The 18,591-nt window shown below is 41.6% G+C and overlaps 1 protein-coding gene across 1 annotated transcript in view; it reads right to left on the bottom strand.

Annotated features, from left to right (window-relative positions):
* FYN (FYN proto-oncogene, Src family tyrosine kinase) overlaps positions 1–18,591 on the bottom strand; it is a 125,741-nt gene that overhangs the window by 55,471 nt on the left and 51,679 nt on the right. The window lies entirely within an intron of this gene.

Genomic DNA, 18,591 nt, shown 5'->3' with positions numbered 1-18,591 from the left:
AAACACTTCCAAAGCATCATATATATATATACACACAGCATTTGATTTATAGTTTAAACTTACATGATTTGTATATTTAATTTGTTCTTTATACATGACACACATCTGTTGCATGGATGACATTAATTTTAAACCCCAGGAACAACATAATTCAGTCCTTTATGATCACAGAACATTGAAAAGAGTTACAACACAACTCCCTCCCCTTAAAGCAAATTGTTTTTCTTCCCTTTCTCTCATTCTTCCAAACTTTGAGGGTCTGTATGGATCTGCTGTCAACACTACGGTCAGGATGACACGTTTCCACCCTACCACTCATTGAAACACCCAAGCTTACGCAACTTTGAAGCTGCATAGTTTGTTGTTGGAGAGCACTGAAGTGATGCTTATTTCTTTGCACAGGAACTGCAAGAAGAGAAGCTGAGAATATTTTTTTGCAAAGGAAAGATGAATTATGGTAGGAAACCAGATCAAGGAAGCTTAAGAATAAAAGACTCAACTAATTGGTCACAGATGCTCCTGAAAAAAATTATGTTTGAAAGACAAAGAGAAAAGAACACACAGCAATAGGGTAGGTTTTTGGAACTCATAAGTGAAAACACCAAGGTGGAACATGGCTCTTCCCTCAGACTTATGCAAAGAATATAGCTCAAAGAAGCAAATCCCAAGCTGATCCTCTCTTCCCTCTTTTACCTCATTTCCTAAGATAAGTTTCTATCTTTGCTACTTTTAGTTCTCCTTTTCTCCCATTCTTCCAGCTCCCCATCAGCCCATTCAGGCAGATTGTCTGTAACGGTATCACACAAATAGCAGATGGGTTTCTCAAGGCTTCCCCTTTCTGTATACCCAGAGTACTTCCAGCAGAGAAAGTCTTCTGAAGAAATTGATTCTCTCTTCCCTTTTCTGCAGTTACTTGTGTGGGTCACTCTATCATAATAGAAGTCTGCATCCAACCAAGTCAGAGACAGATAAAAATTAGTTTTGAACATCCCTAACAAAAAGGGTCTTGGAGAGATGAACAAGCACACATTACAGCCACTAAACTACTTGATTGATCCTGGGCATAAAAACTGGCCTAGTACAAATTAACAAAATCCATCACCACAGTATGGCCAGAAAGTATGATCCACAACTTGCCTGATCATCAGAGGCTAAAGGGCCTTTTCAGGTATGCTGGGACTTACATAAGTGTTTTGCTGTCTAGAGAATTAGGATTTTAAGATCATCATTATCAGGACACTTTAGCTGCTGTAGTGTTATGGTGTCCTGCCCCTTGTGCAACCTTCCAGAAAGAAAACCTTGGATTCGCTACAGCAGAGTCAGACAACAAAGGCTGATCAAAAGTAAGACTGAATATCCTTAGGAATTCCTAGAATTTCTCGTGTTGTTGTGTTAATTTTTAAAGCATTTGCACAGGATGCAGAAGTATGGTTGAAACATTTTCCTAAAACCAGGGATGAGAAAAGCACTTGAATCAAAATCAAAGTTTTCTGGTATTAAATTGGACTCCCATCTCTGTGGCTGTTCTCACAGTGCAATGACAGGGCGGTTAGCACAGCTTCGATTTAATAGCACTGTCAGACAACTTGAGGAATAGTGTTACAAACCAGCATTATTCCAGGCAGAGATAAATAAAGTATCTGCACTGCAGAATTAGAGCACGGGGAATAGAGAGGCTAAGACACGCACAAGGTTTTGTCTAGATGCACAGATGACACAAAACAAAAAGCAGCAATCAAATGCACCCATATCATTATACTGCATGATGAGTAAAGGTTTGTAATTCCTTCCATAGTGCAAAGCTGCAGTTGCTGACATCCACAGTAGTTTTCAGGCAGTGCATGCTCACCGTCTTTTTGGAGCACTGCAGAGCTGATCAGCTGCATGCTTTGAATGCTTCCTTAAACATGCTGGTCTAATTGACTTCCAGTTTTCAGTGACAGTGGATTATCAGTTATTTGGATGCTGCAGGCTCTTACAGGATTTCTACAACAGGAAATGTTTATTCCATATGGAAGAATACTGCACTTACAAGAAATAATGTAGGAAAGGAAAGTGATCTAATTTCTATTCTGCTTCCTTCCTTCTGCAGCGTGCCGCAATGAGGTGTTTGTTCCAAAACACAGATATTAGTTCAAGGCCAAGATTTTATTTACCCTGATCCTACAAAACAAGCCCACAGGTAAATAATGTTGAAGCATCTCAAGCTGTCGTACTGTGAGTACATTTGTGTGATTTAAGTAAGTGGGATTACAGATTTTCTTTTCAAGGTTACTGAGCCTTTCATACCCATTTTTGCACCATAGTTGTAATTTTTAAGCTCCCAACATTAAAAACGCTTCCAGAAGACGGTGTCAATTCTGAAGGGTCTTTCTCATGGTTTTGAACCCTAGTATTCCATGCTGTAGGGCAATGGCAGTTATGCTGCATTTAGGGACACTAGCACTATGCCTTCATGAAACCTTGCACCTAATCCATGGGTTTCCCCCCAAGTACCACTGCTGAAAAAAATAAACAAGACTAAATGTTCTGTTTTAATTAATTGCTTTTGCAAAACCAGTTCTTAATTTAGGAAGGCTGAGGTAGCCTTTTAAGAAGACATTTTCAGGCTTCCTCCTATAGATATCCCATTTATTACTGCAGCCGACAACACATGTAATATTATAAATGGCCACAAGCAACTGCCTCCTGTCTGCAAGCTAAATTGGCAAGACACTCCACAGTGCTTCTGGGCCAAATCTGCAGCAGGCAGGCTGGTGAATTTTGAGAGTTGTGAGCACCAGCAGATTCCCAAACTGGCTGACCAGTGCTGACTGCTTCTTACCGAAGTACTTGAAAAGGGACAAACAATTGGTTCAGGAAAAGATGGTGTTCTGAAGTGGGTTCTGCAGCTGCAGAAATAACATCCAGAGTTTGTTTGTTTTGTATTTTCTATGCTGTTCTGAACCATTAAAACCCTCCCCGCTCCATCATGTAGTTTTGGAGAGCTGACAGCACTACCTCTTTCATACTTGTGTGTTAGAGGGGTCAGGGAGTTCAATACGTACATAAAATCAATGGACACTTCTAAAAGCTATGTTCCTTTCACTTATGACAGGAGTAGTGTCCTCTTCTGGTAAGGCAATATTGTCCTTGAAATCCAGAAGTTTTCTCAGAGGATGGGCTGAGGCTTCTGCTTTTTGTTTGCATCTAAGCACTGTGAAAGTCTTCAGTGCAGGTCTTTTTGTTTTGTGTGTGAAGAAAAGATGCTACATGTTTTCTTTTGTACGTACTTTTCAGAGCAGTTTCTCAATGCCAGGAGCACAAATGTAACTGAAAGAGAACAGTTCCAACTTTGTCAGCTTCCCAGCAGTATATTTTATATGCTTTTGTTTCCCTGCAAACTCAGCACAGCTTTAGTGGCAGCACCCTGGTTCTCCCTGCCCCCCACAAGTGATACATATTAGTACATCTGTTTTCTCTGTAAAGTCTTTTTGCATTCTTTGCAGGGCACAGGAAGGATGTGGGCTCCTTTTCACATTCAAATGAGGCAAATTAGCCTTTGCCTGGTTCCTACAGTATAATGCTTATTTTACATTTAAGCGTGAGAAAAGGGAGGAAAAAAACCCCAATATGTTAGGTGGGTTACACGTTGCACTTTGGTACAAGCCTCACATAGCCAGCCTCCTTTTGCGAATTGCTCGCTACAGGAGACCACTGCTTAATGGGGTTCAAAAGTTTAATTGTGTAAAATGACTGAGTAGCTTGCACAAAGAAATAGTTGCAGACACATTAAGTGTGAGAAAAGGCTAAAAATGCCTAGGTGAATCAGCAGGGCTCAAGCAACCCAGGAGAGATTCCTGAAGCACACTGAAGGTAACTTCCTGACAGATGACCAAGGAGCCAACATGAGGAAATGCTGTGCTGGACCTTATGCCCACAAAGACCAGAGGATGTAAAGGTCAGGAGCAGCACTGGTTGCAGTGCCCATGAGATGGTGGATAGACTCTTTTCCAAGAGATCCAGATCACAACTCTGGATTTCAGGAGAATAGACTTTGGCCTCTTTAGGAATGAGCTTAAGAGAATTACATGGGATATAGCCCTTGAGAAAACAGAGGTCCATCAGAGTTGGTTGATTTTCAAGGACCACCTCCTGCAAGTTCTGCAGTGGTCCATCTCAGTATGCAGAAAACCAGACAGTAGCAGTAGGACACTCACATGGATAGACAAGATGCTCCTGACAAGAAGCAAACATAAAATGGGAGCATGCGCGAGATGGAAACACAGTCAGGTTGGCTTAAGAAAGCCAAAGAAGCTGAATCTGGTGAGATGTGAAAAGCAGCAAGACTTTCTACATGTGTATCAGCAGCAAAAGGAAGACTAGGGCCCACTGAATAGGTCATCAGTAGTGTGCTCCAGAAATTGATACTGGGTCCAATACTGTTTAATCTTCATTAATGACCTAGCTAATGGCAGAGGGTACTTCTGGGAGTTTGGGAGCAGTATTTGTTAAGTGAGATGGCTCTGCTGCCATTCCTGGGTGCCTTGACAGGCTGGAGAAATGTGCCAGTGGAAACCTCATGATGTACAACAAAGTGATGTGCAAAGTTCTGCTCCCATGCTGAGGGCTGAGCACCTAGAAAGCAGGAAAGAATCTGCTGAGACACTTATGGAGTGCTGGATCCAATATGGGGCTTACGAGTACAAAATACACACAGAGCTATTGGAGTGAGTCCGACAGTTTACAAGATTGGAGCATCTGTCATATGAAGAAAGGCTGAGAGCTGGGACCATGTGAGCCTAGAGAAAAGAAAGCTCATGGGGATCTGATCAGTAAGTTTAAATGCCCAATGAAAGGCAGCAGTGAAGACAACGCAAGCCATCTCAGTGGTGCCCAGCGATAGAAAAAGAGGCAACGGGCACAAAGTAAAGTATAGGAAAGACTATTTAAACGTAAGAAAAAAAAATCTTGAACAATTAGCAACTCCTCTCCCTCCTTCTAAAAACTAGAGACAAATGCAACAAGTCAGTAGTGTAACAAAAGTAACATACACGTTTTGCAGGGAAACTGCATAGTTCAAATTCCTGCTTTTCTATGTTCTAATGCGAGTGGTCAAGCCAAGAAGATGTAAAGAAAAACCAAACAGCTTGGTGAACAGTGGTCTACCGCAGGCACTTAGCGTTAGATGGAAATTCAGTGCAAACTCTTTAAGCTTCACCAACTTCTTGCACACTTAATGCATGCTGTGCAGGTAAAGTAATAATGCACCCTATGAGAGGAAAATCGTTATGAATTGGTAAGGATGTTATAAACATATACTTGGCTTTACCGATGGCAATCTCCCAGTGCAAACCCTTAATTCAGTTGATGTGCATGTTTGACAGCTTGTAGAGAGAGCCTGAAGGAGTGCTGACACACCTGATAATGCTTGGGAGTGCCTTCTCCAAGTCAACTGCTGTCCTCATCTGTAATCTGGAATGAATCAGTCTCTCTGTAACTGATGGGCCATGCCCTTGGCCTGGGGATGCATGGAATCCATGTCCCAAATCCCTGCTCTGCTCACAAACTACTCCTTGAAATAAGTAGTCACTTGTAGGTTTTTTCTTGCTTTCCCTTGTTCTGTCCCGAATCACCACATAATGGCTTATTTTCTCAGCCTGCATGTGAGCAGCCATGCCATGGCCTCCTGCTTGGCACCCTAGAGTCTCATGGCCTGCTCTGGCTGGTCCTGGGAAGCCTCTGAGGAGCAGCAAGAGCCTCTTCTCCCTCAGAGCTCACACTGGTTTTCAGACACCTGCCTGTCTGAAACACAGGCGCCTACTGTTTTCACCCACCTCGCTCCCGTCCGAAGCCAAAGGCATTCAAATTGATTAGTCCTGCAGCACACAACAGAACAGCTAACCTATTATGTGTGGCAGCCTGAATTCCCCTCTTCTAGCTCTCTCCTTACAGCAGCAGTGTAACACTCTGGCTCAGAGACCCAGAGAAGAGAGAATTCCAGTCGGATTTAGACCCAGACTCACCCCAAAGCCTGAGCTTCCCTCAGTAGCAGGCTCTGGCTGTCCTGAAGCTGTAGGAATAACGAGGCTTCTCAGTCTGACACCTTTTATGCTGATTTACCCAAAGTGTTGTTCCAAAGGGATACATGGAGAGACTCAAACAATTCAGGAATTTCTTGAAAACAATGATGGTATTTTAGGCATCCTCAGAACAGTCGGTTTCTGTCTACTGAGGCGCCCATTGCATCTTTAATCCATAATTTCCATTGTGGCCTGCTAAAATAATTAGATTTATTATTCCTGTCACGTGTCCTTTCTGCAGTTGCTGGGAGGGTGTGGGAGAGGGAAGAGAAAATTAGTTATCAATCACCACTTGCCAAGAGTAGATTAAGATGTATACATTCCTGTGTAAAAGACTCAAGGGAGTTTCATTTATTCCTTTTCCTCTCCTCGATTATATTTTGCCTCTGTTCTACAACCCTTGTTCTCCCACTGTACTCAGTCACAACCCGCCTGCGGTGGACAAGCTGGAGAGTGGTAAGCAATTCTGGACCTCTTCCCTTTCATCATGAGATTTCATTTGGACTCCCTTTCCCAGGCCTCAAAGCACAACTAGTTTCTGACAGCAGAGAGGAGAACAAGAAGAGAGTTCATCTTTAGTGATGTGATAAAAATCACTCTCTCACACAGACAACTGGAAAAGGATTTCAAAAGAGCTGTTGTGCCAAGAACCTGATAGCAAAACCTGAAATTAAAGCCAACCCACACCTTCCTGTTCACAGACAAAGCTCTTTCAATTTTTTTTCCCTGGCGCTCCTTCTTCTTGACTAATTCTACCTGGTACTAAAATGTAAGTCACCATGGAGCACACCCTGCCACCAAAACACCCAGTGCTTTGGAAGGGGCCACCAAAATTTCCATAATAAAAGCACAGTTCTGCTTTACACAGGAGGTCACCTCACTTCTCTCACTTAAGAAAAATAATAATAATAAAAGAATTACAGGTAGCAAAAGCACAATAAGCAAACGGGTTGGAGAGAAAGGATAGGAGAACACGGGAATTTCAGGGATTTGGTGCAATGGAAGGCCTGAGGAGCATGCAGGTGAGGGAGCAGCTGGGAAGGAGGGCAGGCCGGCAGCTCGAGCCCCAGCTGTACCTGTGCCAGCTGGCAGCTGCACGTGGCTGGCTGCCTGTGGGCTGTGCAGAAAGGAGGGATGAGCCTTCAGGGGAGGAGCCATCCGATAAATCATTAATGAATGAAAGTATGAAGTAATCTGTCTGCCTGGGAGGCAGAATTGTCTAATAATGAGAAAGATGGCCTGGGAAGCCAGAGATGAGATGCTGTTTCTACCCAGTGCTTAAAAGATTGACCTGCCTCCTTATATGTTGAAGGGCTACCTATTTAAAATCAACAGTAAAGCCAAGATAAAATATGTTAAAATATGATAATAACATTGACAGCCCCATTTGCAAAATGGCAAAATGGGTCCTCTTTTGTCACAGGCAGTGCACAAAGACAATACCTGTTCCCAGAGACAGCTCGCACTGAAACAGTGGGTTTCTCAAAGCCATAACAAACCTAGCATGACCTTTTCCCATTGCCGGTGGCATTTAATTTGAAATCGATTAACTATATACACAGTACTAATTACCCAGAGGTATTTTTTTATCAATTTGACTGCTGGTTGGAAATGCATGTGTATGCCTGTGTGTGGACAGAGACACTCTGCTATCCCTGTGCTCTGTGAAATGAAGCTCAAGAAACAATTTTGGAGGGTACATTCATGTTTGTGGCAATAGCTGCAGGGGGACAGGGCACATTCAGCTGGAAAGCGATGAGGTTATCAGGGAAGGGTCAGGAGGCTGGCATGGGTTGCTTTGCACAGAGATCTAGCAAGACATGTCATGCAGCATAAAATCAATACAGGCCCTGCGTGAAAAAGCAGTCGTCAATTTTGTACAAATCTCAGGCTTATTTGGAAAGATCCCCACAAGGTGATTCTTGATTTGTGTGAAATCTTAAGCTCTTCTCTCTTTCCTCTATCTTAAAAAAAAGAAAAAAGAAAAAGAAAGAAAATCTTAAACATTCAGGGATTAGAAAGGTTTTAACATAAACACCCAAGGCACGAATCAACACAAATCCATCTAATACTGGAGCAGTTATGGGGTAAGTGATACAAGTGTTTTATCATTCGGCATACTGATAAGCTAAGATCTTCTAGAACAATGCATAGATTGCAGTGGAAGCCATAACTAGAAGACATATGGTCATGAGCCAACCTACATATACGGAAACCCAACCAAGGCTCTGAGCAGATCTGCAGGGTTTTACTGCATGCCTATTTGCATCACCGAAGCCCATTTTAATTATCCTGCCAAACCTTATTGAGCCACAACAAGGTTATTACCATTTACCAAAGGATCTGCTCAGGCAATTTTACTAGGAAATTGCTTGTGCCTAATCTAATCACTAAGAAGTATTTAAAATTATGTTAGGCCTAAAAAGACCAACAAAGAAGCAGGAAGCTCTGAAAGGTTCAAGAAGCTTCATAAGGCTGTTACTGTAAATCACGGCAGCAATTTGGAGATGAGCTCCCTGGAGAGACTCCAAGATATAATCAGATGCTGTATTTCACCGAGAACAAACAGAATGCAGGTGAGATGACTTAAAGAGCACAAAAGTATGATTTCTCACATACATAAGCTTTCTACTGGTGACTGAATACATTTACATAATAAGTGGGGTTTTTAAATTATCCACTGGTGATGTCACACAGATTTAAATAATCTGCAGCACCAGTCTCTACTACTTGCAAGCCATATCTGTCACTTTAAAAAGCCTTTGAAAATGATTTAACTGCGCTCCATTCAAGAATTCTGTTTCTCAATTTTTATTATTTTTTAAACATCGGGTGAGCAACATCTATAAAATGTAACAAGTGGATTGTGATGACTTGGATTTTTCCATACCCTTGCACACAACATCAGAAGAAACTACTTCTGTAAATTACAGAAAGTTTAATTGGAGATCGCTGGACCTTTTTAAGCTACAGTCAAACTTATTAGCACAACAAATATATAGCATTGCCTACTGAGTAACCATAGAAATACACTGATGGGACCTTTGTTAGTTTATGTTTTGCCAAACTGACTGAGAACAGCTTCCAATGAGCGCTGTAACAGCTGTTTTGACATGTTGTGTGGACTGCCATGATTTCAACTTCCGTATCTCCCGCTCTTTTGCTTATGTGTTCTGGGTGGGAGAGGAAGAAAAAGAAAGAAGGTAAAAGCTCCCTCCACACTTCACCACTCTACTGACATAGATTAGTCTAGGATAGATGACCTGGATTCAAACTGGTTAAATACCAGAAAGGGAAAGTCATGAGCAGACAAGTGAGCTCCAAGGGGATTTATCTCAGAATTTCAGTTTTCTGGTGCTTCACCCAACATCAACTTGCAGAACATATTAAATTTGCTGCTCTCTCTGTCCAGTATCATTAGAGAACTGTCCATCAAAGAACAGATTTCTACCAGAGCTAGTTATTAACCTGAAGAAACAACACCACTAATCACTAGCTGTGCCTAGGGCACCTTCCTCTTCCCCCACCACTGAACTGAAAAGAGTTTTGTGTTGATTTTTATTTTATTTTATTTTATTTTATTTTATTTTATTTTATTTTATTTTATTTTAAATAAGGAGAGTTCATGTCTAGGTGATGTGTAGAAGCATCTTCAACCCAGAAGAACCTAAAGCTATACCAGAAAGCTTCTGGAATATATCCCAAACATCAAGGATACAAAAGAAAAAGAAGAGAGCAAGACATTGAATATATTCCTTGTTATAACCTAATAGAAGATAAACATTCCAGGAAAAATAAATACCATGAGAATTGCTGGTTGCAGTGGAAGTGGAAGCAGTAATGATAATTTGATGCAAAAATTCTCTACATAGTGGCACCCTTACAACTCTTGCTGTACCAAGTCAGAAGGCTTGCCTGGTATAAGTCTCTCATTGTCTACGAGGAGCTTTCCTAGAGAACAAAAGGTGGTTAAAAGTCATGGCTTAGGAATTCATTTTTTTTAAATCTAAAGCACAGCTAGGGAAATACTTAATACAGAAACAGAAACCACTGTGCTTTTTTTTAATGTCCCCTGTGGCACACGGGACTTTCAATGATGCCTCTAATATACGCCTTAAAGGGAAAACACACATTTCTTTTGATTTCTGTCACCTTGAAAGTGTAAAAGTGGTCTGGTAACACAGGATTAACAGTCCCCATTTCCCCTAGAGTTTAAAACCAAATTCTTACATAAATTCACCCAAATCTCACTGTCATAAAAAACACAACTAAAAGCAGTTGCACATGTGGAGACCTGAGCTGGATGGGAAAGGCAAAGACTGAGATTTCCCTGGGTGTGAGTTCTTCCCAAGCACACCCACCTGTGTATGGCCAGGGGCTCTGATGTCCCTGCTGGGAAGTTAAGTCCCTGTGACCCAGAGCCCTGTACAACACTTGCCTGCTGGGATGCCTTCAAGGTGGGATGTAGAGTATGCAGTATGTATGTAGACTATGTAGAGTAGACATTGCTTCAGGAGAGATTGCAGGCAGGATGTTAGATCTTACACTGGGCATGAGCCACATGAAGTGGTCACTGCATTCCTTTTGCTATGTAAGTTTAGAACAGTGCTCGCTCTCTTCTGAAGCACTTGCCCTTATAGACAGTCTAATTCAGAAAAGACAAGGAAGATATACCCTGTCATTTACAGCTGTGCATGCTGATCCCCTAACAACTTCTAATGACATACAGGAAAACTGATGGTTAGACTCAAACTAGGCCTCCCTATGTAATTACAGTAATTTAAAGGGCAAAACTCAAGAGCAAAACTTTTTAAAAAGCAAATGTTATAATCTTGGGCTCCTGCAAAGATATGTAGCATGTAACAAAATGGTTATCGGGGATGCCTTAAAAACAGGGCTGTGGATGTTGCATGGTGTTCCGAGGGGACAAAAAAAAAGTGACTTCCATCATATACAGACTGGTTTCTCTGTGTTTTGACAGATTTGGCATGACCACCATGGTAGAAAACAATGAGAAGTGTAGAGGATCTATCAGCTGTCAGTCTCTACATTTTCTCTGTCTCTACAGATATATTTGGAGATATCCTGTCCTACAGATAGAGCAGAATTTCACCTACTGGGTCTTCTTTCAGCCTTCACCTTAAAGGGAAAAAAAGCAAAATTGTTTGAACTCATCAATTGATGTAAATGGGAAGAAAAGGGGGATAAAGGGATGATGTTGTGACAGTAAATGGCATGCACAGGGAGACCAGTGTCCTAATAATATGGAATTAGCTGTGGGGAAAAAATGAACAATTCCTAAATGCCGAATGCTGCTAACAAATACCACAGCTAAATGAAAACTTTCCTAAACTGATGATTCAGTTCAACTACAGCTCACCAAAACAAGCACCCAGCAGCAATGGGTGTTGATGCACTGTGATGCAACCACGAGTTTCCAGTACATTATACTGTAATCCGGTGTTAGTTCTCATTGAAAAAAGACAAAACTTTTAACAAATGACAAAAGAGGATAAGAAATGACTCATGTTTACAAAGTGCAGTTGAAGTTTCTTTCCAGACCGTCTTCTCTCTAAGTAGCACCTTAACTGTACGAATGAGACAATTCATGAACCAAAGACCAAAGCAGTAAACTGAAGTTTCAGGTTGTATCTGAGCCATGTATATGATTTTTAACTAGAAATTTTGTAAAGAACCTAAAAAATCTCGTGCCACTTATATTCTTATATTTGCTGTTTTGGGGTTGGTATGATTCTTGCACAACTTAAATTCAACAAGGATTACAGTTAGTTTAAAAAAAAACAACAATGCAAAACCTACATCAGTATGGTTGTTACAGGATTAGAAGATACTACCTCATAATAGCAGGAAGGCAGGATTCTCACCTCTCTGAACAGCACTCAAAACCCTCAAAGACTGACCCTGCTAGCTATTTCTCACTGCAGCTGCTGCATGACATGATCAAGGCTGCACACAATCTTCAAGGCTTTTCAAGCTTTTGCTGGAAGGAAAATTTCAAAGCAGACTTCTCTGTCTCATAGTACTAGATGGCTGGGAAGGAATGACATTTACACAGTTAAATCTTTTATTATTTTCTCTTCCCTAAAAACAACAGGAGCAGTATGGCTCCTTGTATGTGGGTGCAGCATAGGTATAAAGATCATGGGGACTAAACATCCTTTATTAGAAGGTGGCAGAAAGCTCTGATAGCTCCAAGGTTTTCAGGATGATACAGCATAAACATAAACTTGTTATGAATTTCAGGTCACGGATACTATCTAAAAATAGGTATTTTCTAACCAGTGGTTTCCCTGATAACATGCCTTGGGAGGAGCAGGCTTTCCTGGAGTCCCGGAGCTCCCTGTGCTGCTCGCTGCTGGCAGCAGGGATGCTGCAGGATGACTCAGAGAGCTCTGACAGAGCCTTCCGCATGGCTGATGGAGTGTGACACATAGAGCTGGAGTCTCCCCACCTTCAAGCACCTGGATTGCTTCCCAGGTTTTCTTTTATCTTTGTAGCTCAGCAAACTGATTAATATAAATAACTCAATGTGCAAAAATACTCAGCTAGGGTAACCTACAATGAGATCTCACCTCTTCTTCATGCTCTTTCACATGCAGTTTCATTGTGTCCTTGCCACAGAAGCATTTAAACAAGAGGGAGACGAAAAACTGCAGCAGCGTACTTAAGCTGTGAGGTGGTAACAGACACTTATGTCTTGGGACAAATTACTGAAGAGGTAAATTGCCTCTATGCAAAGTATTTAGTGTCCAACATAATGTTTTGCAAGAGGCACACAGAAACAAACTCCATAGGAATTATACTTTCTGGATACTTCAGCACCATACATTACACCCTAATGTTTTCTGTCCTCCATTTAGCTTCAGCAGCTGCTGACATGCTTGACTGATAAAACGATCTTCCAAATGATTTTAGTCCCAAAATCTATTAAATCCATAAAGTATTGATGAGACAGAATTAACATCAAGAGAATTACATTAACTGCCCCCTTCCTCCTAGATTTCAGAAAATAAACCCTAAAAATAAGCTGACACATTGGCTGCATTGTAAAACAGCACACTTGTGTCAGGAAGTTAATCCTATCCAACTCAGCTTAGGCTCTAGCTATAGATATATTTAGTTTTGCAACAGGCAGTCTCACAGCTACTGCCTTATCTGCTGCCCAGAAATCACACTCTCTGGTCCCTGTAATCCTGTGCCCAGTCCACACACTGCACTGCACAACACCCCATGCAGATCCCACTCCCTGCCTCTCCCACAGATTGCTGTGTGGTGGTGACGTTACCTACTAAGACCCCGTTGCTGCCTGATTATAAACTTGGCACAAACAGCTTCCAGCTTTGGCAGTCTCCTCCATGCTGGATGTTTGCTGTGAGATTTTTTTCCTTTCTTTGTTGCCATTTTGGATTTTTGGCATGACTTCAGCCCAAATTTTTCAAGCTAGTTCTGAAACAAGACATGGGAAATTGGAGTGATTTGTCCATGCTAAAAGCCTCTGGTCAGCCCTTCAACAGCTTGAGAGGTTTTGTGATTCGGAGGAAAAGCTTGTATGCTGGCAAGGAAAAAACTTTGTATTTTGATGTCTACACAGAACTCCTAAACATGACCAAACTACCAACCTCTGAAAAAAAAAACAACTAATGAATTACTGACCCTTGAAGAAATAAATCTCCATTTGCATGGGCTCACTGAAGAGGTGACATTTCCTAGCAACTGCATTCCCTGGAGATAAACTCTACAATCCTGCTACCATGTCGGTGAGACCATCCTGCTGTAAGCTGGACCTACACTTCAATAATGAAGCAATCAGAGCTGGATATGAGAACAGGTGCAAATCTGCTCTTTATCTGAATCCGATAGAATCCAACCACCAACAAGCTGGATGGCAGTGACCTTGTGGTACACTACACAACCATTTTTACTTGGTTTTCCAGAGGGGAGGAAGGGGAACAGAAGGTGTAAGAACAGGCAAATGTGATGGAACAGGAGTTTTTGTATCAAGTGAACAGTGACAAAAATACCCTGAAGCATGCACAGAAAAGAGCAAAGTTGATGCAACATTCCCTAAAGCAAACATGTGAACTTGCAAATTTAATGCTCTTCTTTCAGCAGAACGTTTGGAGAGTTTGCTATCTTGAATTTTAAAAAAAGCAAACAAAACAGTTTATCACTTGCAAAATTCCATCATGAATCTTCAAGATACTGTAACATTGTGATTCAAAGATCTCTGTCACTGAGCCAGCTCAGAAAGCCATGCAACACTTTACTCCTATTGCTGTCTTACCAGTACTTCCTTGTCTCTAGGATATGGCAGAAGGTTCCTCCAGACAAGTGGCCCACAGATCAATCCTATTTGGACTGTCTCAACTTCACTCCCAAACAAAATCCAACAGATAAACTGAAGGACATGAGGGAATGGCCTTACATTACACAAGGGGTGGGTCATGTTGAATATTAGGAACAGTTTCTTCTCAGAAAGAGTAGTGAGACAGTGGCACAGGCTGCCCAGGGAAGTGGTGGAGCCTCTTGTGGCTGTGTCAGAACTCAGGTAAAAAAGTTACGGTGGGTTGTTTTTGCACTAAGAGTGCACATTCCAAGCTCTCTGCAAACAACATATAGTCGATCTATAATACTTTATGTCAGAAACCTGACAAGAAAGAAAAATCACCATGAGAAATTCCATAGCTCTTTTTGGTAGATGTCATAGATATCAATAATGGTACCATAGAGATCAGACACACAGGAACCTACAGAGGAATACAATCTTTCTTTTCTAAAGGTAATCAAACTTAGTATGCATCAAGTTACTGAGAATTTGTTTTAATATAATTTCTAAAAATCAAAGCAAGCACAATCTGCTAATTAGGAGAGACGAGGAATCTGATTGCTCTTAATGGGCAAAAAAGTAAAATAAAATCCAACCCGATAATGCTAGAGGAGATCTTAGCAACTAAATCCAAAATCTTAAATGATATAACCATACACAGAGCCTAGATGAACAAGGACAAAACAACACATGGTACAGAATAAGTCATGCTGACACACGCAAAAAAAAATCTTACAAAAGGCCTGAGTTTCAAGGGGAATTCAGACTGGCAAAGAACAGGGGAAAAAACTAAAACTCAGACCACTTAAAAGTTTTCTTCTGTACTTCAGCTGTGCTTCTCGGAACTCCTTGCAGTTGTGTCAGGGTTTTATATGATGAGGAGAAGGCCACTCAGTGACCACCTGCTAGACACCGTGTTCAGTACCACATGGGTCAAACACCTAAGTGCCAAGCAGCATTTGTTCAGACATCCACAAGGCTGCTTTACAGAAATCTCATCAAAAGAGGTCTCTGCTCACACTGCTCAGGAAGATACTATCAGCTTAGCTAAGTGAGTTTTAAGTTAATCAAGATTCCCCTCAAAGCACTCAAGTGTACTTCTCTGATCAGCTCCTAAATCCACTATGAAGTTTTGAGCTGGAGGCTGTATGATTCTTTCTAGGACTTTGATCCAAGATGAGTAAGTGACCTCTGTGCCTCTGAGCTTAGGTACTATGTCAGGATAAACTCAAAGTGTTCTTATAGTGTCCAGACCTTCCTGGATTCAGTGGGTTTGGGACAGAGACCAGACAAAACTCTTTCCTTGCCATAGGCAAACTTACAATGGGGAGGGAGATGTTTCAGAGAACCTGGTCCAGAGATTCTGGTCTGTAAGACCAGAAACTGATTCCTGATTATTCTTCCTCAAAATGCAAACTGTTTCAAGTGGGAAGAGGGGAAGGAACAGCTGTGAAAACAATTTGCAGAGTCTGTTTACATATTATAATGGCTTCAGGAAAACAATATTAAATTCTTGTGCAAAATCCTGAAGCAGGGAGTGCCACAGAGCGAGCTCCAAACTGGCTCAAAGAAATCCCAGAATGTATAATCCAGCAGTGAGAACAGTGTCTTTGTATTGGGTTCTGTCTCTGAATGAAAAGTTTACAGGAACATCACTTTCTCCTTAGTTTTGAGATTCAGAGAAGCCAGCAGCCATGTTCCCCAAGTCTGACCAAGAACTAAAGGTTGAACAACACTGTGTAAGTAGATCCTCAACAAACCATATTGTATTTTTACTCCCACTAACAAGTCTACTGCATTCATGTGACACCTTATTCCTTTGGAACCACAGGATACAGCTTCCCTGATCTGGGGCTGAAAGGTTCTTCAGCAAAACTCCAGTCTCACAGGCAGACAAGATGCAAGTTGCACACTGATCATCAGTGAGTGAGTGATAACAATGAGAAGCAACATGGAGGCACATTTTCACTCAGAGGATGGTCAGACATTGGAAAAGGTGCCCAGAGAGACTGCCACTTTTAGAGTCCACCTGAATTTTGAAAATCAAGGCCCCGACCAACCTCATCTAATAGAATCTGCTTCAAGGGGGCAAGAAGGCATACAGCAGTTCCTTCCAACCCAAATTATTCCTGTTTCAATAAACATGTTCCTTATATCTCTTTCCTCTTGCTGCTCTCAAACTATGTTCTTTCATTGGGCCTAGATCACTGATGCAACTCTGAAGGGAAATTTAAACACAGCCATCACACTACCATGTCTGCCCATAACCTTATTTTCCTTTGTGTTACACAGCGACACATTATGATGGTGCTCCTTGACCTGTGAGCACTACAGTCACATCACACAAAGATCACTCAATACGTAAGGACATCAGATAACTTATAGATCTTCTCCTGCAGCAACAGAAATCAGTACAAAATCTCATGTGCTGTGAGTTCATGCAGCTGGCCTACAGCTCATCTTTGGTTATACAAGTAGAGAGAAAATTACTTAGTGTGGTTTACCCAAGTATAGCTGTACAGGACTTTTCAAGCATTTGGCAGACTTTTTCTTTTTCTTTTTTTTTTTTTAAATTTTGATATTAATCATTTTTTTTCTTCACTTTAAGACTATACTTTCTGCAGAAGGCTAAATGATCTACATATAAATATCCGCTAGCTAATCCAGACTCTTCTGTATGATGTAACAACATCTGTTATTTCTTTTTTAAATGGCAGAAAGGAACAAGTGTTCTCATAAAGCCAGTCTTTGATTTTAGGTTTTCTACCCCTGCAGGCTGTCTTACCCTGAAGTCCTTTGCCAATGGAGAATAAGGTGGTTTTCATTTGCAATCTGCACACATTGGCTGAAGAAAAATTCTAGTCCAACACTCTTCTTGGCCAAGGGAAAAAAGGGACACAAACTTTCACTAGCAGTTTTTTTCCAAGTGTACAAGTGATCAACAGGTACCAGCCACAGCTGCATACACTGAATCTCTGAGAGGGAAAAGCAAGGTAAGTCTACAAACCATGGAGGATCTGCTGTTTTGTTCTGTTTTGTTTTTGCTTGTTTCTGGGATAATTATTTTTTGGTAATTATTTTTTGACTGGAGAAAAAGAGAATCATAGAATCACAGAATCACTCAGGTTGGAAAAGACCTTAAGATCAACCACAACCTAACCACACTACCCTAACTCTAACAACCTTCTGCTAAAACATGCCCCTGAGTACCACATCCAAACTGTTTTTAAACACATCCTGGGATGGTGACTCAAACACCTCCCTGGGGAGCCCATTCCAGTGCTTAACAACCCTTTCTGTAAAGAAGTATTTCCTGATATCCAACCTAAACCCACCCTGGCACAACCTGAGGCCATTTCCCCTCATCCTGTCACCTGTCACCAGTAAGAAGAGAGCAACCCCGCTCTCGCTGTAATCACCTTTCAGATACTGGAAGAGAGCAGCCTCCTTTCCACAGACCAAGCAGCCCCAGTTCCCTCAGTCTCTCTTCATAAGGCATATTCTCCAAGCCCTTCAGAAGCCTTGTTGCCCTTCTTTGAACCTGCTCCAGCACCTAAATATCCTTTCTGTATCGAGGTGCCCAAAAAACACAGTACTCGAGGTGAGGCCTCACCAATGCCGAGTACAGGGGCAGGATGACTTCCCTAGTCCTGCTTACCACACCATTCCTGATACAAGCCATGGTGCCATTGGCCTTCTTGGCTACCTGGGCACACTGCTGGCTCATATTCAGCCGACTGTCCATCAGCACACCAAGTTCCCAAACCATGGGCAGCCAGTTTCTCCACCTGAATGTTATGAATGACAGCGTCAAAGGCCTTACTGAAGTCCAGGTAGACCACACTGACAGTCTTGTCTTCATCCATTAAATGGGTCACCTTACCATAGAATGAAATTAGGTTTGTCAGACAGGATCTACCATTCATAAATCCCCATTTTTTTTCTCCCCCCTGGTTGAGAAAACTACAAAGAGTTTTCTCAGGATTACTTCCCTCCAGTTGGGGCATGTCACTAATTATCTTCCATTCTTTGATGCCTCCCTTCTTCTCACAGTGGCATAGCTCAGGAACACAGCTATGCTGTATACACATCACACTCCCACCTGTAGAAAGCTGTTGTCTCTGGAAATGTGAACAGAACAATCAGAAGCAGCAAAGCTTGTCACAAGAAATGGAAACAAGG

The sequence above is a fragment of the Coturnix japonica genome, chromosome 3 (assembly GCF_001577835.2).
Source record: "Coturnix japonica isolate 7356 chromosome 3, Coturnix japonica 2.1, whole genome shotgun sequence".
NCBI lineage: Eukaryota > Metazoa > Chordata > Aves > Galliformes > Phasianidae > Coturnix > Coturnix japonica.
This window is presented reverse-complemented; position numbering and strand designations above follow the sequence as displayed.